Source organism: Balearica regulorum, chromosome 9, assembly GCF_011004875.1.
Source record: "Balearica regulorum gibbericeps isolate bBalReg1 chromosome 9, bBalReg1.pri, whole genome shotgun sequence".
In the NCBI taxonomy this organism is placed as follows: domain Eukaryota; kingdom Metazoa; phylum Chordata; class Aves; order Gruiformes; family Gruidae; genus Balearica; species Balearica regulorum.
Genome location: NC_046192.1, coordinates 20509604 through 20536153, shown reverse-complemented (window position 1 = coordinate 20536153; position 26550 = coordinate 20509604). Strand labels below are relative to the sequence as shown.

At 36.3% G+C, this 26550-nt stretch overlaps 1 protein-coding gene across 5 annotated transcripts in view; it reads right to left on the bottom strand.

Annotated features, from left to right (window-relative positions):
- The window catches only part of PEX5L (peroxisomal biogenesis factor 5 like), a 116904-nt gene that overhangs the window by 47446 nt on the left and 42908 nt on the right, over positions 1-26550 (bottom strand). The gene's annotated exons all lie outside the window — the stretch shown is intronic.

Here is a 26550-nt window from a genome sequence, read left to right as displayed (position 1 = left end):
CCTGTTTGTCTGCAATGTATAGATGGAAACAATTGTGATGCAGAGCATGACAGCCTACATACAAATCAAGACCAACACAAACCTATGAAGGAAAAAATATATTATTTGTTTTCATGGAACATACTGCTTAAGAAAAACTGAGAAACATGCCAGTATTTCATTATTTGATACACTTAAAATGGAACAGTTCCTTTAGGTGATGTCTCCAGAGCAAAATAAGGAGTAGAGTTCAGAGTATTCCCATGATGCTAAATATTTATAAGAGAATTAGGTTGAAAACTTAGTAACGGTTTCTCTAGGCTTATCCTTTGGGATCACATAATGGATTGTAATAGACGTTTCCATAGGAGTATGCTGCTTTGGCAGGATTTTGCAAGGAAATACTCTATTTTTTTGCAGCTGGTGTTTTTTAATAGTTCCAAATTAAATTTTGTACAAGTCATGCTATTTAGAATGTGGTACTTAATTAAGCCACTGTAAGAGCATGTTAATGTAAATTTCTAGGACAGCACACAGGTTTATTTTCTTTAAAATCAGTGATGCATATAGCTTTGTAACTGTGCTCACGTATGATAAAGCTTTTCTTCTTTAAATACATGGGCCCAATAGATCACCTTCAAGTCACGATGGGCAGATCAGTTAGAATGAATATATGATCATACTTGAAATATTACTGTTTGGTGAAATACTGTATAATTCTGTAATCCTTCATTACAGTTGTTTGCAAGTTTGTTCTTGTATATGAAAAGCAAATGGCCAGTGCCTTTATAAATATTTAACATTTTGACAATAGTATTTAAGCTATAATGATTAATTACAGAAATTCTTTGTCATCTTCTATGCAATAAAATGATTTTATCTAAATCCATATCATAATTAGAAGTTTGCTTTTGACAAATATTTAAGGTACTTAAGTCCCAAATTCACCTTTCAGGAATATTTATGCCACTTACTTGTGTAAGAAAGTGAACAGAAAGATATTGAATGACTGTATTCTTTTTCTCTTTTGTTAAATATGCATACATGGAGAAAGAAATTCTGCCTTTATTTAAATCTGTGCTGTTCCATTTATTTTGCAAAGATCCTACCAAGCTGTTTCAGCATTAGTTGACACACTACAATGCATCACAATTCACTGAGCTATTGGAAATCATCTCAACACAGGCATATTTAAATTTAAGTTTTTGTCAAATAGAAGTTTTAAACCAGCTCTCCTTGTAAAGAAATTTGATAGAAAAAAATGATATGCAGGCAGTGCTAGTACATGTATGATATGATTACTGATTTCATGTGGCACCTCTCCTTTCTAGTTGAGGAGAAACAGAATAACAACTTGCTGTATTTATGAATATAATGTCAAAAAACTGACCAGCTATCCTGAACTTTTCACATCAGTTGGAGTCTGTTTAAAACCAAAACAACAAAAAAACCCCACCCAAGTACTTTTCAGTCCAGAATATCTTGAACTCACTGATCTGCTCTTCTAATAGCTTTGATAGGTTTAATAGGGGATGGGTTTTATAAAGCAAACTTTATGAAAGATGCATTAGTGGTAACTTTAAGTTATAGTAGCTGTAGTTCTTCTATGTTAGGAGAAAGAACAGATAGACCTACTGTATGTGTTGAACTTGGGATGCTTGGCTGCTGTCCAGATCCCCAGGCAGCTGAGATATTAGACTTGCAGTACCAATTAAGCAGCCTATTCAAAATGGCTTTATGCACCACAAATCTTTGTTTTGTGCAATTTAAAAATAAAAATGGACACACTTGGCCTTACTGTTTAAAATTATGCAGTGCTAACATTTTTACCTCTCAAAATGAGCACACAGAGCTATGCAATAGTACCATGAGAGTTCTAGTGTCCACAATACGACTGCAAGCTCTTGATTTCGTATAGGATCTGTGTTTATTACTTTGCGGTTTTCCATTCTTGGGTTTTCCTGTTCATGTTTTCTCCATATGTCTGTCTTTTCATCATCTATGCTTTTCTAGTGTTTTCTAGTGGTATTATATCTTGTGCCTTGTATATCATTAAAAATAATGAGAAACCATATTGTGAGGCAGTTTTATGAACCAATACAAGATAGATATTTAAACAGAAAATTTTCTTTCATCAAAGCTCTTGGTATTTTTTTTATTATGAGCTTAACAAAGTGAGATATATATCCAAGGTAAATGGGAATGTAATGCCTTTAGGCAGTGCTCAATTGTGGTGTGGAGCCATGTGACTAAGCTATATATCCTGAACTGGAAGCAGTACTGTCAAGGTAGACCAAGTTTCAGGGCCTGAGCTAGTATTTCTATATTGTACTTGCATCCTTTGGAACCCCCTATCAAGTTTTCTGTTAGTAATGGTCCAACCTCTCTTGACTGATGAGCTTTAGTAGTTCATTCTTATGGGATTATGGTGAAATACAGATACATGTTGGCTGCAGAGAAGGAATTGGGTATAAGAAGGCTTGCCTAAGTAGTAATTTACAGTAAAGCAGCTAAATCCGTATTGGCTGAGTTCAAAGCATACTACACATCATTCATTCCTTTTTTCATTCTTACATTGATGGAATAACAGATTTCAATATGAATATGGGAAGATTTTACTGCATACAAGAAAATTGGCAAAGAAAGATAATAGCTGATAGAAGGTATTCAGTACAAATGTTCACATTTGCCTTCATTGGGTTGTCTTATGTCCATTTAAATGTCAATATTGTGGTTAAATTGCATTCCAGTTTGAGAAGCATTTGCATTGAAATGGCATTGTTATGTTTTCTGTTTATTGACCATCAGTAACAGTCACATTCCATGTGCTCCCTTTAGAAGTTGTCTCATCCTGATGCCAATAGATTCATTCTGAAAGCCAAGTGGGACTGCTTCCAAAGCATCTCTGGTGAAAGCTCTTCAAGACCCATTTTGCTTTCAAGAACTTATGCAAAGTTATTGTACTTAATGGCATCTGAATACATATTATGACTGGAAATTAATAAATAATTCTGTCAAATCTAACTAATTCTCTGTAAACTAGTATTCCTGCAGGCTAATAGGAGGAAGATGCAGTGAAACTCGCTTGATTTTTTTTTTCTCTTAAGTCAAAAAGTTTTATTTGAAATATACTAAAGGAGTGTATCTTTTGAGCAAGGTAACACTTTCTACTGTTGGAACAGTAATGTTGACCTAACTGTAAGTAGTAAATCCAGCCTGGAAAATAGAGCAAGTTTGGTAAGAAGAGCGAGGTCTGGGACAAGAAGTAGCTACTTAAAGGTCATTTGAGGTTCTGGTCCATTTATGAGCGAGTTGTATAATATAGCTGCTTGTGATAGCAGGCTTGGACAAGATGTTTTGCAGTCCTTTCTGTGTAAGTGTCATCTTTTAATAAGGCCATTGTGAATATCTAGAAATGATTTTTTAGCACTTATTTGATTGACTTCTTGGTAATTTTGAACTGCATTATCAAAGGAGCGAGTCTTTTGACTGCACAATGGTATTTGACTTCAAAAATTTCAGGGAATAGCGGTAGAATTTCTTTCATCTCTCCTTAGTCTGTGTCAAGGAACATTGTGAAATCATTGGATTTAGCAACTGGCAATTTCAAATTTGGTAGTCTTCAGCAGAGAATGAATACTAAAGTATTTTCTCTATCAGTTGGGGTTCATTTTATGTTGACTTCAGTATCATGAGCCCAAATCGTAACATATGCATTGTAACAGAATCAGTTTATTACTATGGTAATGTATGTACTGAATTAGGAAAAGGAACTCCTCTAGTACTAGTTCAAGTGAAATTCAAGGAGCTCACATGACTTTCAAAATAAACAGGTTGGTGACTAATGTACTGTCCATTGTTTAAATGTGTGTGTACTGCACACATGATGTGTAAACTATGTATTTTGATGAGTCATTTCCTCTCAGCACATAATATATTCTTTAAAGTGGCAGGGGTTGCTCACATCTGAAAGCTGCTACACAGTATTTAATGGTTTTGTTTCATTAAATGTTCAGAGAAGTCAGACTAACAATCTGTGGCAAATGCAGTAAGATTAAAGGCTATAGAGTAAGTCTGACTTGCTACTTCGATACTCATAATATTACTGATGAAACAAGTTCTCCTAATATGACTTCCAGTTTTGTGCACTTTACATGTAATCTTTAGTGGAGTTTCCCATTATGCTGTTCATGTTGAATGAAGGGCTACAGCAGCGGCAGAGACTAGGGATAAAGTTACGACCACAGAGAGCTCCTGGAACAGATGTCTGGCAGACAGGATCTGCCATGATGAGTAATGTAGAGCTTGCTTTCATGGCACAGGAGTGTAGATAATTTAATTCCAATGACATTTATTCACATACGAATGGTTGGGCATTACATTTTATCTGTTGTTTTCAAACGATAATTAAAATTCCACTTCCTAATAAAGAAACAATACTGCCTGAGTTATGTGCGTGTGCTGGAATGGTGGTAGTTTGTAAAAAATTCACATCAGTGAGAAAGCAGTGAAATCTGTGCCTTAAAACATTTGGTGCACATACATTCTGTTTAATAATTAGCAATGTTTCAACATATAAGAAATTGGGCAGGAGATAATTTTGAATAATCTTCCACGTGCCTGTCTTCAGATGGGAGATGGGAAAAGGCTCTAGCAAATTTTCCTTATATTCCTCTGCTGGTTCACAAACCCAGATGTTTCAGCTGACACAGGTTGGTCAGTGGACCATAAATACCGAATGGAAGAATTTTTGATAAATCCATAAGATTCTTATCTGAGTAGAGATATATGCTTTCTTCCCCATACTCTTCTTAATATGCCTTAAGAATTACTTAAAGATGTATGTAGACGTGAATTGTTGGTCTTTCATTTGCACACATGCAGACACCCTTTAGGTAAATTTAGTTCTTTTCCTGAGTAATTTGAGGGCTAAAAGTTTGATCATCAGTAACAATTATTGAGAATTTTTACTTAAAACAGATAGTAAAGATTTCAGCATTTGATTTTAAAACTGTATCTCAGAATTACTTAGTTAAATGTTTTCTCTTTAAAAAAAAATCTAGAATTTGTTATTTTGGGGGGTAGAAGTTGAAATTATATTTCAATTCTTTTACACTCTACCCCAGACACAGAGGATGTTAATCCAGAATGATGAGTAAACCATTTAATACATCTGAAATCAATTTGGATTATAAGTAATCTGTGGACATGTAGAACTTTTGTATTAGTGCTAATGCTGTTCAAGATGTAATGCCACATCTGGACTAAACACAGAATTGATGGTAAGTTGAGTAAATAGGACAGAAGAATATATACATAGCTTGTGCTTTTTCAAAAAAATAATTGTTTAGGAAAAAAATAAACTGAGAGGTGGGATTTTTATGTGGCAAAATCTGAGCTTATCAAAAAGCAGGAATACAGAATAGTCTTCGTAGGAAATTCAGAATATAGAACATTGTTCTGAGCTAACTGATGATTGCAAGACAACTGTTTCTGAGGCCGTCATATAAAATGTGTTATAGGTGTAGTGATTGGGTAACCCTCAGTGAAATTAATAGCTGTTCTTATTTAACCTCAGGCAATGGCTTGAGCTACAGAGCTTGAGACAAGCATTTAACTTTTTGCATGCTTGTCACTAATGTTTATTGATTTTTGGGAATCTTGATTTTGATGGTTTCGCTTGGATCTGCTTTTGCATTATCTCTGCCTTTACCTCTACTGCTCTTAGAGGTTCCTGAACTGTCATGTGTGGTGCCCTGAGAGTCAAAACATTAATTTATTGATATTAATATACAAAGGCAGTGGTGACCAGAGCAAAATGTGGAGTGATGGCATAGCTTAAATGTTCCTGTTTATCTTTCCAAAAAAAAGACAGATCCAGCTGTTCCCAGAAACTGTTGTATCTTGATATTGCTAGTGTTTCTTAATTAAAAACATGCACTTAGACGTGGCAACATAGGAGTACTTTGGCCTCATGTAAAAGGCGATTTCCAAGTACCTAGCAGTCTGTCTTCAGTCTCAGACTCCAGTTTTTCCAGAGGAAAAAGTGGATGATCTTTGGAGAGAGATCAGTCTGTAGGTTGTTCTCTCTCTTTTATTACTTCTTCACTTGGGACCAATGAGACTGAAAAGCGTATGACAATACTTTTAAGTATGCAGAAAAGACAACTGGAAGTATAACTGTGCCTGGAATATGATGGAAGTTCTTTTAAAAAAGAAAGTGATGCAGATTCTGATTTTTAAATGGTATAATCTGTGCTCTCCCTGCCTGGAACATTGAAGAAATGTGGTTTTTTCCCACTGTTTGCAAGCTTAAGTACTTCGTTCTTCTTGTTCCAGATATCATTATAAAACCATTCACTTCACAGTTGTATGCCTATGCAGCCAAAATAGGAATTAGGTCCCATTGGCTCCATATTCTTGTTTGTAGATACTTTCTCTAGATTGGGCAGACTCGTCAGACATTTAGAATGAGAAAGAGAGGCAAAGAAATATGCATAATTTAGAAGAAAAATAAATCTCTTATAGAGCTAAAAGAAGGCTCTGCATGCATACTAATCCGATCATATCCTGTAGTTACAGTTCTGTGAGCGTCTTAAGATCATTTAAGTCCTGAAACTTTGGTTTTCTGCACAGAAAAGAATTGGCACACCTATAGAGGATATAACAGAAATTTTTATAAAAACTGCTGGATGGACATAGCAGTTGTCTGTTTCCCCTGGTTTTTACATTACTTTATTGTCACTGTAAGGATGGTTTTATTCTTGTTTCGAAAGCCCTTATGGAAGATGGTATTATTTAGAAAAGGTGAAATTATGTTGAATAAGGGCAACTGTTCAGATGCCCTGTTACTTCAGAGTGATAAAATTCTGCATACTGTTTTGAATAATAAGATATGTATTCAAATACATGAATTGGTATATGTCTCTAGCTGCCTAATTTCAGAACCATTTTAAGCTTGTATTGCTTTTAAAATTACTGTTATTTTGATTGTTCTGATTTTGTTTATGGAGGAAGACAGCTTGGACAGAGAACACAGTGTATAATGTATTCTCATCAGTATTAATTCTTATTGAAGATTAGGATGAAAATCTCAGGATTTGAGTTCTATAAATCTAGGGTAAATGTTATGTGATCAAAATCCATGCCTTCAGTTTAATTCTTTCATATAGATTCTTTCATTATTTGTGTATAATAATTATTGGAAAAGATTTAATTCTGTTCAGAATTTTTTTCTTTGGCTCTTGTTAAATGCCTTGCTTAAATGCTATGCAAAAAGATGGAAAATTTTCTTAAACATGAAATGCTAAAATATACTTAATCCCGACATAATCATATATGTGATTCTACTACATAAAAGGGTAGAAAGATGGTGTGGCAGAGATTGAATGGAATAAAAAAAGAGGGTGGATGGAGGGTTATGATCTGGATTTGTTTTGAAGCAGATTTTTGTTACTTTATCATCAGGCCTGTGATTAGACCTGTACATATTCAATAATAAAAACATATACTAGATGGCAGGTTTGAAAACAACTGATCAAGATAGTTTATGATTGAAAAATACTTTTAGGACTTTTCTTTACCTATTTGAGTTCTCTCCAGTGACCATTCTGAATGCTGCCAGGATAGTTTTAGTGTATGCCATAATACAAACATTTGATTCCCACCATAAAATAAACATCTGATACCCTTGAATTTATTATGTAACTTTCCTGCCACAACCTTAATATTTGAGTCCTTTCTACAATGAATGGAGACTAAAGTAGAGCTGTTACAGCACTTTGGTAATAAAGGGGCTTTATGCTGTATCCTTGACCCAAAATTCTTCATTCTGTGTCTCCTGTGCTGTGTGTTCTTGGTAACAAAGGTTTCTGAGTCTTAGTGTACAGACTTGCTAGAATAAAACTCCGTTTTTAACACAGTATAGTAGAATATATTTACCCCCTTATTTTTATTCCCTAAAAATAGCAGATTGCCATTTTTCAGACAATAGCACTAGTAGATGAGGCAGTAGAATATCCATGTGACTGCAAAATAACTTAATGTCCGTGACCTGGAGATGGCCTCTGCACACAGTTTCAGCTTTGGAATGATCTCATCTGAAGTACCAAAGTATGTTAATGCCTCAAAAGCAGCATTAACAGCATCATATAAGCCCATTTAGAGAGGATTATGCTACTGTCCCTTCATTTAGCCCCTCGTTTATCACACAGTTTGGAAACGTTCAGGAAACAAGTTCTTAAAATTGAGGTATTATCAGTGTACTCTTCATAGATATTCTTAATTCTTTGATGTGTCCTATTAGTGTGGAGAATGGACTTTTCTGCTCTACTACTGCAAAAATGTTGTAATTACAAAAACGAAAAAATGTAGGTGCACTAATAGATAATTACTTCTATACCTAATCAGAAGTTCAACTGCCTTGGACAGTTAAAAACTCATTCTTCCATCTTTACTGTTTAAGAAAATTTTTTTAGCATAAAGGACCATATCAGTTACATTTGTATAAATGTGCCCTTTTGTATATGTTTGCAAGTATTCTGTATTATTTTTGGCTTTAGTTTCACTTTACATCAATGACAGTGATTAGTATTTGTCTGCTCTACAAGGAGCTGAAAGCATTATCATTATTTCTAATAGCCAGCACATCACTGATATCAGCTATGCTTTGTATTTTTCTATTTAAACAGACAGTCACCCTCTCCTATATCAAGATACTGTAATGCAATCAAAAGCACTATTTTTCATAGGTTTTTTCCTCTTATTTTTGCATACTTGTAAGAAGCATCTATTAAGGAAAAAAAGAAAAATACTTATTCACATGCTTTAACATTATATAATAATAATGTTTATAAAGCACAGTATGTTTTGCAGTCCACATGTGCTAAGTTTGTTGGGTTCCTCATTACAGAAGGTGTCTCTATTTTTTTTTTCCTGTAATCCAACAGTATTTAAAAACTCCGTTATTTCCTGTCAGTTTGGGGATGTCTGCAGTATTATTAAGAAGGTGGTAAGTCCACGCTTCTTATAGCAACTATTTAAACCAACTTAGTTTGGCTAGTAGGGTAGTAATTTTGCTTTATAAAAACCTCTGTGAGTACCTACAGTGTATCTGTGACCAGGTAGTAAAAAGCAGCTGGTAATGGTAAAAAGCTCTTACAGAGAGGTTCTCAATTCTCAAAACATCTTAATTAGGATTTTATATGCAAAGAATTGTAAAATCATCAATTATGCTTGCTGTGAAGCTTTTTTTGCACTTTGGGATGTAAACGATACTGCTTGTATTTCAAAATTGGCTTCTGGTACATAGAAAATCCCATGGATGTACTGTTGGACTCATTAGTGGATTCTGCCTCTTCAGCTGGGCTGTCAAATCTTGCACCAGTCTGTTCTGTGTAGTTAAAGCTAAACTAAATCCCAGCAGTTCAGGGCATAGTAACCTAACACTGTGGAGATTAAGTTGCCTGACAATAGCGTGACAGCTATTGTCGGAGTTATTTCTCCTCAGAGGTTCTATAAAAATATAATCTGTATTAATCTTGTAGTCCAGTGCTATATGCTGCTTGTATCCCCTTCCACAAGAACACATTCATTTAACACAGACTGTTCTTGAACATCCAAATAAATCTTGATCAAGTGAAAGAGCAGGGATGAGTTAACCACTTTCTGAAGTGCTTGCAGAAAGCCTCAATAAATGTGTTTATTATCAGAGAATTAACAAGCTGGAATCTGAGGGGAAGGGGTGCAGCAGCTTGCTCGTGTTTGCTATTTGTGCTGAGTAGTAGACTGGGATGTAGCTGACAAACACGTGGAAGGGAGAGTACGGGTATTTCTGGCACCCCAGCATGGGCAAGAGAAGTGTTAGGCCTGGGTGTAGAGGATAAGTGGTGCAGTTTCGAATATATGTATCTTGACTTTGCTTTCTACTCACTGGGGAGAGCAACTGAGCCAGCACAGGAAACAAAATACTAGTTTACTGTTGGTGTAGTCCAGCAGTAATTCCCTATGTGGTCTCCTGGTGGGTTTAGGAGGAGAGTAGAGTGACCTTAGCTTTTCTAATAATGATGCTCTGTCTAAAATAAGTCTATTAGGCAGCACTCTGAATTTTGTACTCACTGAAAAACACTGATGCTCCATTTCACTCTGAAAAACTTGTAAATAAGGAACCCCTGATCCAAACCTGACTCTTTCTCATTAAGCTTCAAACACTTCACGTTAATGAAACCTCAGCGAAATGATGTGAAAGATGGCATTGTCAACTCAGATCGATTAAAAATTACTTGAATAAATACCTAGACATATGCTTAGACTGGCAAGGACTGGAAGATTTTTTCAGCCCAGATAGCATGAGCATAGTTGTGGAAAAAAGAAGCTGTCGCAGATGGCGATAGCAGTGAGAGGCCAAACGTGTGCTTCAACCCCAAGTTTGCTACAGGGGAGTTACTGAGGTAGGGTAACATACCAGAGCAAGTGCCAAAATCTCAGGCTCTAAGAAACACACTTATTAACTAATTAAACTTGCATATTTGTAAAGAGAGTGAAATGAATCATTCCTTCCCATGGAGACATGTTAATGAGTAAAGTGAACTGAGAAATGTGTGTCTTTGTTGCAAGGGAGCAGTGCCAGAGAGTGCCCGGCACAGATGAGGGAATGAGGATTTCCAGGAGTGAGGCAGCCTGTGGTATTGGCATGATGTACCTACTCCATGGTCACGGTAAGGAAGAATTATGTAAAATTCCTGGTCGAATTGGAAAATACTGGTGTTTTCCTGTAAGGTAGGGTGTTACCTGGGCCACCTACCAGCTGCTTTGTTTGAAACCCTGCCAAGCTGTAGTTGATCTATACAGACTGAGCCAAGAGTGTACACAGCATGGCCAGGATTTTCTTTTTCCCCCTCCTGTTCGCACCTTCACATAAAGTGCCCTTGGAGTCATTAGCAGCCAATAAAAAATTCAAGCAGATGATTCATGGTCAGTGAAGTGGAAAGGTTAACTTGGAGCTATTTTCACACACTCTTTTCTGAATTGCACTGTGCTCTCAGCAACTACACTTCAGTTTTTCATGCATTTTGTGTCATTTCATTAATAGAATAAGTTTCTTTGGTCAGTAACAGTGCAATGATTGAAGACAGTTTGGCTAAGGTAGACAGAGAACTTGTTCTTATTTCCTAGTACATGAAAGACCATTGCCTTTCAAATGTTACTGTGTTAGCCTGAAAGTGTTGGGGGAAAAAAAACCCCAATTTCTTTCATGCCTCTGTGCTCTCACAAGTAGAGGAATAAGTCTTTGTAAGCCTGCTGAGGCTGTTGCTATTGTCTCCAAAGGTTTTTTTTTTTTGTGTTGGCATTTATGTCAAATGCTGACCTTCTATTTCTCTATTGCCTGTGACAATATAATTTAAATTTTGCTCTTCAAGAGTGAGAACTCAACAATATTAACTGTGTATTATTTCTGTATATGGGCTTTTTATTGTTTTTGTAATCTGTAAACATCCTGACAATACCAGAAGCTGTGAGTTTTCAGGAACTCTCTTCAAGATTTGCTTGCAAATGTTAAAAACATGCATGTTACTTTCCATAAATATAGATAGCTGGAAATCAATTGCTAATAAAAATGAGATGTTGTCTTCTGTGTGAAAGTAAGCTTTTTGAGAGTAAATGTAGATCGAGACACATGCAGTGAATATAAGCAATGCTGCATTTTGAAATTTCAGTTTGAAATTTCCTTGTTTATTTGTGAATCAAAAGGCTATGTGCACAATCGCTTTCCTGTGCACAAGAGAAGGATCAAGAACAGAATACAAGCTTTTGTTTGTCTTGTAGCTGCCTAATTTAGAACTCTATTACCAAGTGTGACTTGTTTATGACTATTTCAAGTTAGCTATTTAAGTCTAATGAGAAGAATCACAGCTATCACCAGGTTGGCAAATTATAGATGACTTTCAGGTGTTACAAATACTGTAGGAGCTAAGAAAAGGAGGACTTTCTTTGCAAGGTTTTGCAGCAAGGTTTTTTATACCGTTAAGAAAGTAGCTTTAAATTTCTGGGCTGTGTGATACCATGTGATATAGTGATTCCCAGTAATTCATAGATTTTAAGGTTATAATATTACAGTTTTTCACCTTAGTTGACCTCAGGTATAACCAATATAAAAAATGTCTTTGTTTTGTACATCACTTGTATCCTCAAATATATACAGGAGTTCTTAATTATAAAAAAAAAGTCAAGTCATGGAATTTGTCATATTCTGCTTGTGAAGCTCTCTAGTGCTCCTCTTAAGTGAGAGGAGCATTTGTTGACTACCTGACCTCTCAGCTCAGAGAAAAAGCAAGCTCAGATTGAGAGAGTTATTTGCTCCCCACTCCTGCCTTATGAGATGCATCCACAAAAACCATTTTGCTATTCACTTCATCATGTCTGTGCCTCACTTCTCCAGTGGGAGTACATGGTGCAGAATACTCACACAGGCAGTGACTTCAGCAGCCTGTTCAAGTGGCATTGCTTGATCTGGAGGGGAATGTTTGATTTTGGAAAGCTGCTGCCTTTCTTCTCTTGGGCCCATGCTTCAGGTCAGGTGTGATGATGTGCAGAGAGGATTTAATGAATTTTCAGTTCTGTTCTGTATCTCCCTTCAGTGGCCTTAGGATTCTCTGCTGGCCTTCCTCTTTTTTGCTGCTACTTTCCTACTCTTTATAGTACAGCCCAAAAGGTAAGAGTCTGCTATCACAGTAATGTCCTATTGTATGTAATGGTTGAATTTCAAATAATCATTTGCTATCTGTTTCAAGTTATGATTTCTATAAACCCTACTAGGAAATAATTTGTAAAATAATAACGAGGGCTAGTTTTTGACCCTTAATTTTACTTTTCAATAAATGTATCAACACTTAAAATTCATCCTCTGAGAATTACATGTTCAGTGAGTCAGAAATGCTGTTACAGAACTAAAATTAGATATTTGTTTCACTTTTTGACTAACAGGAGGTTTGTCCTGATGTATATTGCCCACTATTCTGTTTGTTATACTGAAGATCATACCTAGAAACAATAGGAAGTGTTTGTAAAGCAGGATGTGAAATATTCTCTAATGAAACTGCCTAGTTAGCATTACACTGTGGACCAATAAAGCACATCTGTGTCGTCTTAAGAACGCATATTATACTGTAGTAGCTATTGTGCAATGTTGACGTTACCCCTAACTTGTTTATATATTGATTTAATATCATCATTTAGAAAAACATACGTGAACGGTCTGGAATACTGAGCAGGTTACAAGATGATCTGAATAAAGCAATGTCCAAACACAGATTTAGCAGGAGAACTGCTGGGACTTCTGCTCAGTTAGCAGCAGCAGCATATGTGCTATGGGAATACCCCTGTAAATGTTCTATTTGTATCCAGATTGCCTCTGCCTTTTCTGGTGTACGAGTAGTTGTCTTTGGTTCATTGGCTGACTGGAAAAACCACAATGAAAAAATTCTTGTTGTTCGAACCACAACTAAGTGAATATCAGCTCAATTCAAAATTGTGGAAATATTTAACATTGATTCAGATGGAATGTTTATTAAGTCCAAGTCTTCTATATAGTTACTGAGGTGACAGAAAAAATATAGGTCAAAGGAAATCAGTAGCTGAACGTCAGGGACTGATATCTCCAAATATTTTTCACTGAAGGCTGGCACCAAAAGCTGGGGATGTTAATAAACCTATGGATGATACAAGGCTTGAAGGCATCATTGACAGAGGCTTATCAGAATAATACAACCAAGATGAAAGGTCCTTCTAATAACAAGGAATAACTGCTGACATCTGGGAGTCTATCATTTGGAAATAACCAGTAAGAAAAAACACCAGTCAGTCGCAGGACTACTGCAAGCTAGTAATGTTATGCAGCAGTGAATTGATCATATGTGAAGACAGGAAATGTTTCAATTGTCCAAACACGAGGTCCTCATCTAAATATCACAGTAGTCACATTTGAGAAGGGGTGATTAACACTAAAAGATACACAAAAGGGCCAATCAGGGAAATGAAAGCTTTTATTTAAAAAAAATAAATTTAAAAGGTCATCTTTTTAGCAGAATAAAAGATGGATAGTGAGTAGACTTAGGTTGGAAATGAAAAATTTCTGAAGCTGTCTAAAAGAAGTAAAGGGAAAAAATTATTTTTAAGATGAATCTCTGCATACAGAAAGCACAGTGACCTATATTGGTCCCTATATTAAGGGACGGGACATTCATGTGAATCCATATTCCTGGGTTTCTAGCTTTATTTTTAACGTAAGTGCATGTCAGATTTGAAGACAACGCCATTTCAAAATTAGGTTCCAAAATTCTCAACAAATTTTCAAACCAAGAAGCTTATTTCTTTCTTATTGGGTAAATCTACTGTGCTGACTCTTCTTTTTTCAGTGAATGACGTATTGACTAAGAAATTCTGTCCCAACTTTAGTTCAGCATTTTTATTCTCTCTCAGCAGGATGCAACTTGCATGTTGTAAAACCAGCAGGCTTCCTACGTTTAGGAATCTATAAAAAGATTCTCTCACTGATTCATCTTCTAAATGTTTCCATGACATAATTTTGATGTTAAAACAAATATGGAAATGTGCTTTATGGCACATATGAATCATGTGACAAAACTTTTTTGACAAACTAATACAACAGCTGTTATGGGTGATTGTATTTGTGTCTCGGTGAAGCTCACCAGAGCAGGTAAATGCACCCTGAGAGATTTTCTATTCATTGAACGCAGTGTTGACATTTCTAATACTAGCTCTCCTTTTTATAAAACCTGAACACAGGAGTAATTAAGCTACGTTAGTCTCTTTGCGAGAGATTTTTTTTTTTTATTCAGAAAGCAAACGTTATATTATTCCTCAGTCCCCAGCCTGTGATTCAGTTATGCAAGTTATGAAACTCAGTCTTTTGCGCGGACATATACCTGAATTGACAGTGTTGATGAACAGGGGTCTCTGAAAACAAGATGGCTAGCCAGGCTTGACCCTATCCAAACTTTTATTTCACATTCATTTGATGTGTACTGCAGACATCGCCAGCCAGTCCATATGTGCTATATTTTTTCTGAAAAAATTTATGTTCGTTGAATGTTTATAAAAATTGCATGCAACTGTCAGTCATATCAGTCAGTCCCTCTCAGTGAAAAGAAATGTGGACATTTAAAACCAACTTATATATGTTTAATCAATAGGACTTTTTTGTTTTGTTGGTTTTTTACAATGCTTCTTCAGAGCTTGCAGCATTAGACATACCTTTTTTTACTTTGTTGGTCTTGCTATTTCCATGGATGAATTCCAAAGGAAAAAAATCATATCTCCTTTCTCAATTGTTCATTTTGTAAGAACTAGCTAAAGTTAGCAGCAAATGGAATAAAAACAGCAGGACTGGAGGGATGTAAAGGAAATCCTGAATTTTATGGCACGGCTCAGCGCTCAACAGGAAATCTTAGCAATGCAGTTGTCATCCCTATAGCAGAACAGAAAAACTTCTGAGAGTTTGATGTTTTTCTCCCTGGGGTCCTGGTGGGTGGATGTGAGGAAACACTTATATAAAGGAGTATTAACTTCTTCAAAGTTGTTCAGAATTGTGAACCAAGGCTAGAGGCCATAGAGCAGCATACTGGCTAAGAGAATACCAGTGTGAAAGACAAATCGAAGAAACAAGGGAATGTGGCACAAAGGGTAATGAATAAGCACAGCTGTCCCTCACCAGTTTAAAGAGGAAAATATTTTTCCACAATTCAGTTTTCTAAACTAGTTTTGGCTATTAATGTCAAAGCAAAGATGAGACTGTACTTAAACTTCTTGCAGTAATAATGTCTGTAGTCTTTACTTCTTTCATATATAAAACTACTGAAATAAGAGTGAAGAACAACAAAAATCATACAGGTGCTTTGTCCCATCTAGGTTGCTGGAAATTTATGCTGTAAAATAAGCTAGTCAAAAATAATACCATTTTTGCTCAGAGAAATCCAGAATAGTTATTAGCTTTTTTTTTTACTGTAAAACTAGCAATTATCAAAATGGCTAGAAGTCAGTTTAAAATATTACAAATATTCCTATTGTGAGGCTTTATACTGCTGCCCATCTGCATTGGTATTGCTGTATTATGAGCCCATGAGAACGTGAATACAGCGTGTTCTGTAAGTATTTCCTAAAGCCAAACTGTTGGTAGCTCACAGCAGGAATAGGTAGTTTTGCATATCCTCTCCACTTTTATTAAGGTCTGAGTAATGCAACTATAAAAACAGAAACTATATCCTGGATTCTAGCTGTAGCTACACGTAATGCTTGTATTAAGAGAAAAGCTTGTCTAAGATCTAAATATAGCAATCTATTTTAACATGTATAAAGACTGTCTCACACATTTAAATACTAAATATAATGCCCTATCTGTAGTTAGGGATGTGACACTGTTTAGCATTTGTTCTCTGCCATTAGAGTATTAACCTGGTGTAATTTAGACAGTGGTTGTGGCCTGACCCTGTAAGATGTTAAATGCTCACAATCCCATTGCCTTCTCCAGCTATAAGGGGTACTCAGTAAATCCCATAAGCAGGAATTACATTTAGCAAAAAAACCTCCTTCTCTTGTTGTAATCAGTTGAGTTCCTGAATTAGTGGAAGCATTCAGAATCCATTAAAAATAAACATTGAAAATCAGCCTAAAGTTTATATTCAGTCAGCACAAAACTATGTCTGATTCAAAATTTTAAACTTTAGTCTAAAGCTTGGTTCCAAAGCAGCAAATGAAGCTCATAATTGTATCGTATAGATGATAGGGAAATATGATCTGGAAACATCTTGAATATTTAGAAATGCGAGAGCCTGGAGGTAGCCCCAGTCCTGTGTGCACAGCTGCAGGCAAGCCACAGAGCTCCTGGAGGGTAAATACTCCTTATCAGTTGTTCTTCGCACAGATTAAAAAAAAAAGTTGACAAAATTCACAATCCTATTATCAGTTTCACCACATCCCCCTTTTCCAAATATCATCAGGGATTAAGTGTACTTATAGAGAAATACTGGTTTCAGGAGAAGAGAGACAGCTGTTGAGATGAAAAGTGCTGAGGTCAGACAGAAGAAGAGAACACAGATAATGAAAAATGTTGGAAGTAAAGAGAGGGAAGGGACTGATGAGATCATCAGCCCTCATGAAGTGGTTCAACCATGGGATGAGCTCAGTCAAGGGTTTGTAAGAGGCAAAGGTGTTAGACATGATGAAGTGAGATTATAAGCATGTACCATACATTCAAAGTTTCTCTGCTTGTATGTTCGCATATCTGTAGCACTGAATTTTTTTAGACCATGTTTGTGATTAAAGGCTCAGAGGTAAAAAACCAGTTCTCCCATGAACTTTGACAGCCTAATCTTTCCAAAGAGTCTGCCATAGAACTTCTAGCACAGAGAGCTTGAAATGCATGACAGCAATCAAGAGCTACAGCAAGTGAAGCTTGGGAAGCGTGACTGTGTTACAATTCTTGGCAGTGCACTTTCACTAATATTTGCATTTATAGGTAATGATTAACATCTGTGGATTTCAGAAGACTCTCACTCAAGTTAGAGCAAGAAGTCTCATGGCAATTGTGGAATCTGAACACCAGCACAGCATGTTGCTCTAACCGTACCATCTTACCCTTGCAACTTGCCCAAGTACTTGTTTTGAGGGAAGATGAGATAGAGCTGGCTGGATTTGGAGTTACTATGTGTGTAGCTGGCATCACTGCCTCTGTTTCCCTGGTATGATTTGTTTTGCAGTGGTGTCTTTAATAAGTAATAATTCTATTAAAATGGGCAGGTAACTGATATATGCTTGTGCAATTTATATTTTATCTCCTAGTCTTTGTGTTATCTTTTGTAGTCTTATATTTTTTCTAATTGTCGTGTTGGGTCTTCAGGGAAGTAGATCTCATATATTTGATAATCTTATGAGACATATGCAACTATGTGAAGTCATGCTATATCAGGACCAAGTTCCCTAGATCTTTTTCACAAGGGAGGAAGGATGGTGTCTGCTCAGGATCATCCAAGAATTGTAATGGTTAAAGATGTTTTTGCAAGTTCTCCTATCAGCTCATTTTCAATAGAAGCTTTGCTTGTGTTGAAGCTCAAAACCATCTTGTGTCCAGTCTTTGGCAGTTTCTGGACTACAAATGAACCTGGACTTTCTGTTGAGATATAAGTTCAAATTGGGAGTAAACAATGAAACTCAATTGTCTTAAATTCCAGAACTATATTGTATAAATATGACCTGCAGTAATCCTATAGCCCTGTATCTCCATGCACTCTGTGTGGTTAGAAAATACTGTCTCCAGCTGCTGCCTGCAAAAGGCATTTATTCTGTGCCATAACATGTTTCTGCAGGGATACATTAGCAGAACTTATATATATCCTGTTAAAAGTCATAATCTGAGAATTAAGCTTTTAAACATGTGTGATCCACCTTGTATAATGAACTTCCTTTACTGCTTAAATTAGTGAAAAGACTCAGTGAAGTGAGGCATTTATTTTTTCTACAGTGAAATCTTTTTAAAAGACCAGTTAGGAAGAAGATTCAGCTGCTGCAGAAACATGGATATGGGAGTTTTAAAGCTTCTGAATGCTGGATGGTCATATTTCAACAACATGAACTCATTTGCAATTAATCATGTTATCCATCATGCTTTCTTAAATGTAAACAAGGATGTAAATAGGTATGAAGATTTTGCAGGGTTCGTGCTGCCATGTTATTTTACCCATTGCACGTCTAAAATACCAAATAGTGACAGGTTGCACAGAGGACGCAACCTTTCTTTTTGAGACTAACAATGTCTCATACAATCAAACATTGTAGTAAAACTTCCAGTAAAATTGTAAAATTCCAGTAAAAACTGGAATTAAATTATTAACCTCTAGAGTACTAAATCAACTTTAAAAGTAACTTGTGGAGTTTTACTCTATACAATCCTCTTACAGTAGATTTCCAGCTCTCAGTGTGCAGACTGGCTGTGGCAAATGTCCTGCGAGCAGCTGTTCATGATGGTACCTAGCAGCTGAAAAAACCCTGAAGGAGAATGCCAAAACCCTGAAGTTTTAAAATTTACAGTAAGAACACTTTTCCCCCCTTCCCCTAGAGGGCAATTTACTGACAAAGACTAAGTTAATTTTGGAGGAAAAAATAAATTAAAATGTAAAGAGTTTATCTCTTTTTTCACCTCTCCTATGTATGTCTGTGCACCTTCTGAAACTAATGGTGTGCCTTGGCACATCATACTGTGTGGCTCTTCAGCCTTACATGTGTTACAAATTCAGCATGCTTTCTCTAAAGGATTTGGGTGTGAAAGGATGTCTTCTGGGAATCTGCTACACCTGGAAGGCCCGGTGCCTTGTTCCTCCTAATTCTGTCTTGGCAATTTTTAATATGCCCTTCTTTGTGTTAGTAGCGGCCATGTGTCAGATATATCTTTGCCAGGAAAATGTGCTTGTATTTTTGTTGCAGTATCTTTTAAACCAATTTGAAGTACATATGAAGCTATATCCTCCTCTTGGCAAGTGTAGGTGGCCTTCTACATTCATATAGAAGCAGGACTGGGGTCTAATTGTTGATAGAAAGGTTGAAGTAAGAGCTGCTGAGAGCTGTATGCAGCCCCTGTGTTCATGAGTCATGCTGACAGACAATTCTGTGCTGTCACACTCTGTCATAGCTCTGTTATCAGCTGCCCAGTATGGATTTTGGGTACAACTGTAGCCTTGTGTTTTGTATACCCTTCCTGGAGGAGCTGAGTTAGGAACACTCCAGGTACTGATGCAAGCAAGGGGCCCACAAATAATGTTTCTTTTTTACTGTCCTCCTGTCTAAGCCCAGTTTATTTAACCATTATCTGCCTGCTAATAGTGTGATTCAGGCTTTGTGTTAAATGGAGGAAGTAAAGGGCACCACAGCGTGGTGCTGGAATTGAGTCATTGGAAGTGCTACTTATAAGACACTAGCAGCTTCTCTAACTTTCTCAAGAGGTTTTTTTCAAAGGAGTTATTAAATTTGCTTTGCCATAGAGAGCACTTTGGTCCCTGGATGCATCTAAAGAGTTTCATCTTTTTCAAAATGTTGTGCTTAGCATTTATCCGCAGAAAATGCAGCTGAAGTGGCCCGTACAGCTTTCCACAGGGCTCCCTCTGAAATTGTTTATAACCAATGTTATGAATATTGCTGATGGTGTAATAGCTATGGTTTGTGGGCACACATGACAAAAACTGTTTGCAGTTAACCAAAGTGCTATAATCTGATCCTAATCTCTATTTTCAATCTGGTTTAATTTATTTTCACTAGAAGGAATGGATGATCTGGACTGTACCTGACATTTGGTGTTTATATTATGCTTATTGGGTTCATAGAATTTAACTAAAAATGTGGCAGGCCATATTCTTAGCTATAGTAAAATTCTCTCAGTAAATGATGGAGTTATGAGTTGTTCAAAACCAGCTTGTCTGTTGCTTTGTATTTTGAGTTTGCTGTATTGCTGTCATTAAAATAATTTTAAAATAGTATTTTTTTTATAGAGTACTAATAAATTCTGCAGGCAGAATCAGAGAGCCTGTTGATCCTCTTGCCAGTGGGTCTCTCAATAGTGGCTGATTATAATTTTATGTGAGAGAATGTATTTCAGTGGAAGCACTCCAAACTTAAAGAACAAACTTGAGAGTTTGAATGAAAAGCCTTTTGTATTTGCCTGCTGCTGTCTGTGTGTGGAAGAGTGGGATGACACAGCTTCTTGGTTACTTTAGCTGTGCTATGGTGTCACTGAACGAAGCTTCCTCTTTGCCTTTTGCAAGAAGGAAGACAAAGTAAAATACTTGTTCTGTTATTGTAACTGTTCGTTCCTTCTGTCTGTGGGATAGTTGGAGCTTAGACCATGCGTGAGGCAGGAAACCGTTTGTATTTGGGAAGACTGTTGTTAATGCTTGTCACAGGAGCCCGAATGCATTTCCCAGCTAAAGCCTATGATTAGGTCAGTCACCGGGTTTGTCAGTTCTGTTTGTGCTTGTTATAAGTTCAATTAATTTATTTCCTATGAAGGATATTATAGTGTGGGACTCTGCATAAGATTATCTTGTGCAGATTTATGGATTCTTTTTGTATTATGTGAATAGCCCTACTTTGGTGGGGCAAAGGGGTTTGCATCAGATCATCTCCAGAGGACTATTCCAAACTAAATTATTATATTATTCTATTCTTTTATCCTTAATTTAATCTTTACTTCCTTTTAAGAAAAAAAAGTTTTAAATTTTTAATAGCAGACCTGAGGTGAGGGAGCACGGAGCCACCCGTGGTGCATTTCTGCCTGTGAATCATTCGGTACCTAGGTAAGAACTGAGGGACAGTGTTTACAAAGTTATCTGAGGTTCTTGTTCTGTAGATGCCATCTGGCAAATGACTTTCTTACAAATGGTGGGAGTAGTTAATCTCCAGTATGTCATATAAAACATGTACTTTGTGATAATCCTGACAACGTGAACTGCAGCAAACTGTCCCAACTCAGGGAAAAGCAGCTCTGAAGCAACGTGAATGAGCTGGGAATATGAAAACACTTCAATTTGATAGAGTAATTGGGTATCTGAAAGGGAAGAGTATGAAAACCCATCCCTCTTAGTGAACTTGAATGCAAAAACTGAGTCTGTTGAGCCCAGGGAGGCGCTAGCCCCAGCAGACTGTCACGCCTGCCCCTTGTCTTGTTCCCCCTCGTGCTCTGGTCAGGGGCCCTTTGGCCCGGAGCAGGACGAGGGTTCCCCAGTTACAGGCAGCAGCCTCAGAGAATGCTCTAATTGGTGATGGTAACTTTGCTGTTTGATCTGCTCCTCTTTCCTTGTCTGTCACTTTGATTAATTTTGTAAGGATGTTCTGCAGAGTCAAGGCTGATGATCTAAGATTAGCCTGGGCAAAAGAGACAAAACTCTCTGGCACATTTTGAGATTGATACATATGAGCAATCCTCTTGTGCAGAGAAGACAGTGGCTCATTAGGGGATTTCCAGTGGAAGAAAATGTTACATTCTGTGTTTATTACACAAGGCAATAATTTTTAAAATTATAAACTATTTGTTTCAGTATTAGGAGAAAATTACTGTTTAATAACTGGTTTCCACCAATATTCCCATTAACAGAGGGTGATATACCTTCTTTTCTCTAAAGGGTGAATAATGAGGAATGCGCTGAATAGACCCATGGGACTTTTTTGCTAGGAAGGTACTAACTGGTTAAAATGTAAATGGATGACCTTTGGATTTCTGTTGGGAGTTTTGAATGTTTTGTTTTGAAAAGGGTTCTTACATGATTTGTGGTGGAGTTGATGGACAGTATGACTCTGAAGACTAAGCATGAAATGTGACTGTGGAAATAAGGCGGCTTCTGAAGAAATACATATTGCTGCTGTTATGTCAGGACACTATAAACAAGAAGTAATTGTAAATTGTATTGGTCCCTCTCCAATAATTTCACTTTACTGGCCTTTCAAAAGCTGTATAGAAGCTTCAGTTGTTATCCACCTTTCAGAAACATTTAAAACCGCAGGTGAACTCTGAATTCTTCCTGTAAAACTACTGAACCCTACAGAATTGCTAAATATGTTCAGGAGGATGATCCTGCTGAAGATTATTGTCTCCTAGGAGATAAGTCATCTTCATTTTCATGCTTCTAGAAAATTCTTTGTACTTTACAGACTCATTGAACTAAGAAATTAATTTCTATTACCTGTATGAGAACAAAAATGTCTCCAGACTCACTGTTTTCAAGTAGCTCTTTTGAGTACTGATGTCTACATCCATATAACCATTGAGCTAAAATAAATCTTCAAAAGAAAGCAAGCATGCCTAACAGGTTAACAACTTGGAGTGTAAACCTTTTCTCCAGTGAGTATTTGATTTAAATAATACTACTTTATAAACAGCACTAGAGATGGGTTTGAGTGTTCAGTCCTTTCTTCTTGTCAAGAAATCACATGTGAAAAGTCCTTCATTCTCAATTGCAGGCTTTTTATTCAGAATTATTGAATGAATTTTCATGTAAACATATTTCAGTCTACTGAAGGATTACAGATGTGTTTTTTACACTCAGTTTCAGTGTGATTTGTTATTTTCCAGATGTGGTATTGGCACTCGGTTTCTTGGTTGGATGAACGTAGCTCTAGCAAAGACTTGAGAAATATAATTGGAGCTAAAAACCATTTTTTAAAAGCTGCTAGAGGAAGACTGGCTGAGTAAGGGATCTTTACATATTCTATTCTGGGTTTCTTGAGCTGAACCTTGCTCGAGGCATTGTTACAAGGAGAAAATGTCCTGTATAATATTTGATGTGGTGAAACTTAAAGCATATGTATGTGTATGCATTTCTGTGTCAGGACTTAAGCCTCAGGCCTTGTGGACATTTCTTCAAGCCCTTCTGTTAAATCCATTAAGCATTAGCCTCTGCAGTGCTCTGTTAATCATCTCCAAATTTTGTAAGCTAGAGGTGATAATACATGAAGGAGGAAAGAGTTTGCCAAGCAAATAAATTTAACTCTGTGGGTATAACTCACATATTGTCAGAGATACTGCCGTTGTTCTGCTCCTATCTATACTCAGACGCTTTGGGTATGGATGTTACCTTATTTTGTCTTGGGACAAAATACAGAGAATAGGGAAAAGATAGTTAACAGGATAAGATATGGTTGATGATCTTGCCAAAGGTTGAGAGATGTACTAGCATGTATGTGATGAAATTTATAATTTACTGCCAGAAACTAATTCTCCTCAGTTTTGTATACTATTAATCTACCTTTCAGTTTATCTACTTAGTAACTTTTTGAAATAATTTGCTTACTGATTTGCAAAATACAAATTTCTACTGAGCTTGCAATTTTTTCTTTCCTAAATTGGTGCTGAGGATAGCTGTATTTAAAAGGTAAGTAGGTCCCAGACTGGCTACAACCGTTTGCCTATGAACATGACTCTTAATTAAAAAAAGACCATACCTTTTTCCATTTCTAATGGTCTTTTTTTTTACCTGCTTATAACATTCTTGTTATAAGTATTTGTCATTGTCCAAGCTGTATCAGACTGAAATTTTGGCAGAGTTGTATATTTTGGGCATACAATCAGCTATTTCCTTGAAGACTTTCAGGATTATTATTGTGCCTATAGCCACATTGTGCAGAATTCTTCTAAAAACATTTGTATTGGAAATTGAATATAGATACTTTTTCAAGAAACTTATAAGCAACTAATAAATATTGTTTACATTGAATTATTTATACATTTTTTCCTAGTGAAGTTGCTGAACTTTACTCTTAAAAACCTGTTGTGAAGGAATTGCTAGATTCATTACTGAAATGTAGCAGACTCTGAAAGCAATTTGGGTTACCGAATTGCATTACAATAGAAGTGCTACTAAGTGGATCACCATTAAAGCAATTTGTAGCAATTTATTAGCAAACTTGTCAATCTTATTCCTTTGAAATCTTTTAGTCAGAGAAGTTTTTGAGTTCCAGATGCATTAAGATTTTGAGAATTTGAGAAAACGTACAGGCAATTGTTTCTGTTGGTTTGAATATGAGTGTTGATTGACCACATATGCAGCTCTTAGGTGTGTGTTTGCATTTGCATATGTAATGGTAAAAGCAGTCATGCTTTGGCAGGCAAAATGAGAGCTATCTAACCTAAATAATAAAATGTTGCACCACCCCCTTCAAAATGACAAAATTGCCTATAATAACCTTGGAAGTTTGCAGATGCTTCATTTGAAGTTCTTTATTACCTTCTGCTTTTATAGACTTCTGTCTATATATTCCTGTTTTTCTACTGAGAAAATCATGTTATTCCAAGACTTGTCATCTTACTGAAGACAGCATATATTATGTGATTTGAAATAGAACTGGAAACTAATTGTGTAGCCCAAGATGCAGAGACCATTTTCTGAGAAATTTATCAGTGATAGGACATACTGTTTTCAAAGATAAACCTCAGGAAATCTTCACTACAGAAGACCCATAAGATTCCACTTCAGAAATGTAGTCACTAAGCAAAGGAGTAAATAAGATTGTTACAGAAGGCTTTATCTAAAAGGTACTGACTAAATTATGATATATTGCAGTATTTTGTTTTACAGACTTGAATGATGGTTTTAATTTTGTTAGCGTGGTTTATGTAATATCACTCACATATTTTTTAGTAAATCAAAATAATCCCTGGTGAGATTTTTATTGCTACTAAAGATGTTTTAGGAGTGAGGTTATTTTTGTCATCACCTTGCCATAATTGGTGGTTATTATTGCAGTATCTGAATGCTTTACAAATATTTATCTTTGCATACCCTTACCAGGTCTATCTTGACCCTGGCAAAGACAGCATTAACCCTGCCTGTTTCAGCATGTTGGTGCTGGTACTGGAAATCATCCTACCTGTGCACTATGAATCATGTAACTTGCAGCTTGCGGGTTTTCTTAATGGTCTAGGCTGCACTATGTAACACCTTTTCAGTAAGAGTGGCCTGTTCAGACATAAATTTCTGACTTCACAGTATAGCCAAGAGGCAAGATCTTGCACAAATATTTAAGTCTTTAGCAGCCTGGAATGACTCAATGACTGGTTGCATTTTTGAAGCATCTGTATTGACCAAAGCCCTCAGAATACTCAGCATTATTTATAGTGCCTTGCAAAACATTTGTACCTTATGTTACTTCTACAGGCTTGATTTTTAAAAAAAAATATTTTTATTATTATTGTGCACTTGGTAGATGTATGTTGGACATCAGGGACAAAATCCTTTGCGGTTATTAGCCATTCTAACTCCACCAGCAACATCTTGCAATTTATACCCCTTTCGAGCCTGTATTTCCATACTGACAGGTAAATTCACAAAGTATATAGATCGTTTGATACTTTGCGCATCAGCATTTCTGCTGGAGGGGGAAATATATAGTATCCCAGAAATGGCTGTGGAGTACTGTTTAAAGTACTGGAAGCTTTGACTGTCTTTGAAGTTCTAAATAGTTATGGGAGGCATTTTTATGGGTTTTTTTACTATCTAGAAATGGTGAAACAACAAATTCCTACATAAGTCCTTTCTTCCTTGCAAGCGCAAAATGATATCTCTTTTATGTTGTGACTGAGCATATCACAAATCCTTTTAAGCCGCTGATTGATTTTTCTCTTACTTCCTGCAGGCTCTTTGGTTTAATAGAATAGTTTGAGCAGTGGAATGCAGAGTGACTGATTTTTATCCTGTGATTAATCTCATATATGACAGTTGAGGGATACTTTTGGGTTTTGGTTTTCGTATTTTTTCACAATGACTACATAGTTGACCAGGCATTGTTTCTAATATTCCTTTTTTCATAGTGTGGTAAAGTCAGTTAATCCACTGATAATTACAGGTAGCTGCTTTTACGAATGTTTCTGAAAGAAAACCTATTGACAGTAATCCATTTGAAGTGCACATTTTTAATGCTATTCTCACAAGGATCTGAAGAGATAAGGATGTGCATGCCCTGTTTTGCAGGTAGAGCCTCAAGAACTGACTGATTTGCTGAGGATCACATGAGTGTGTGGCA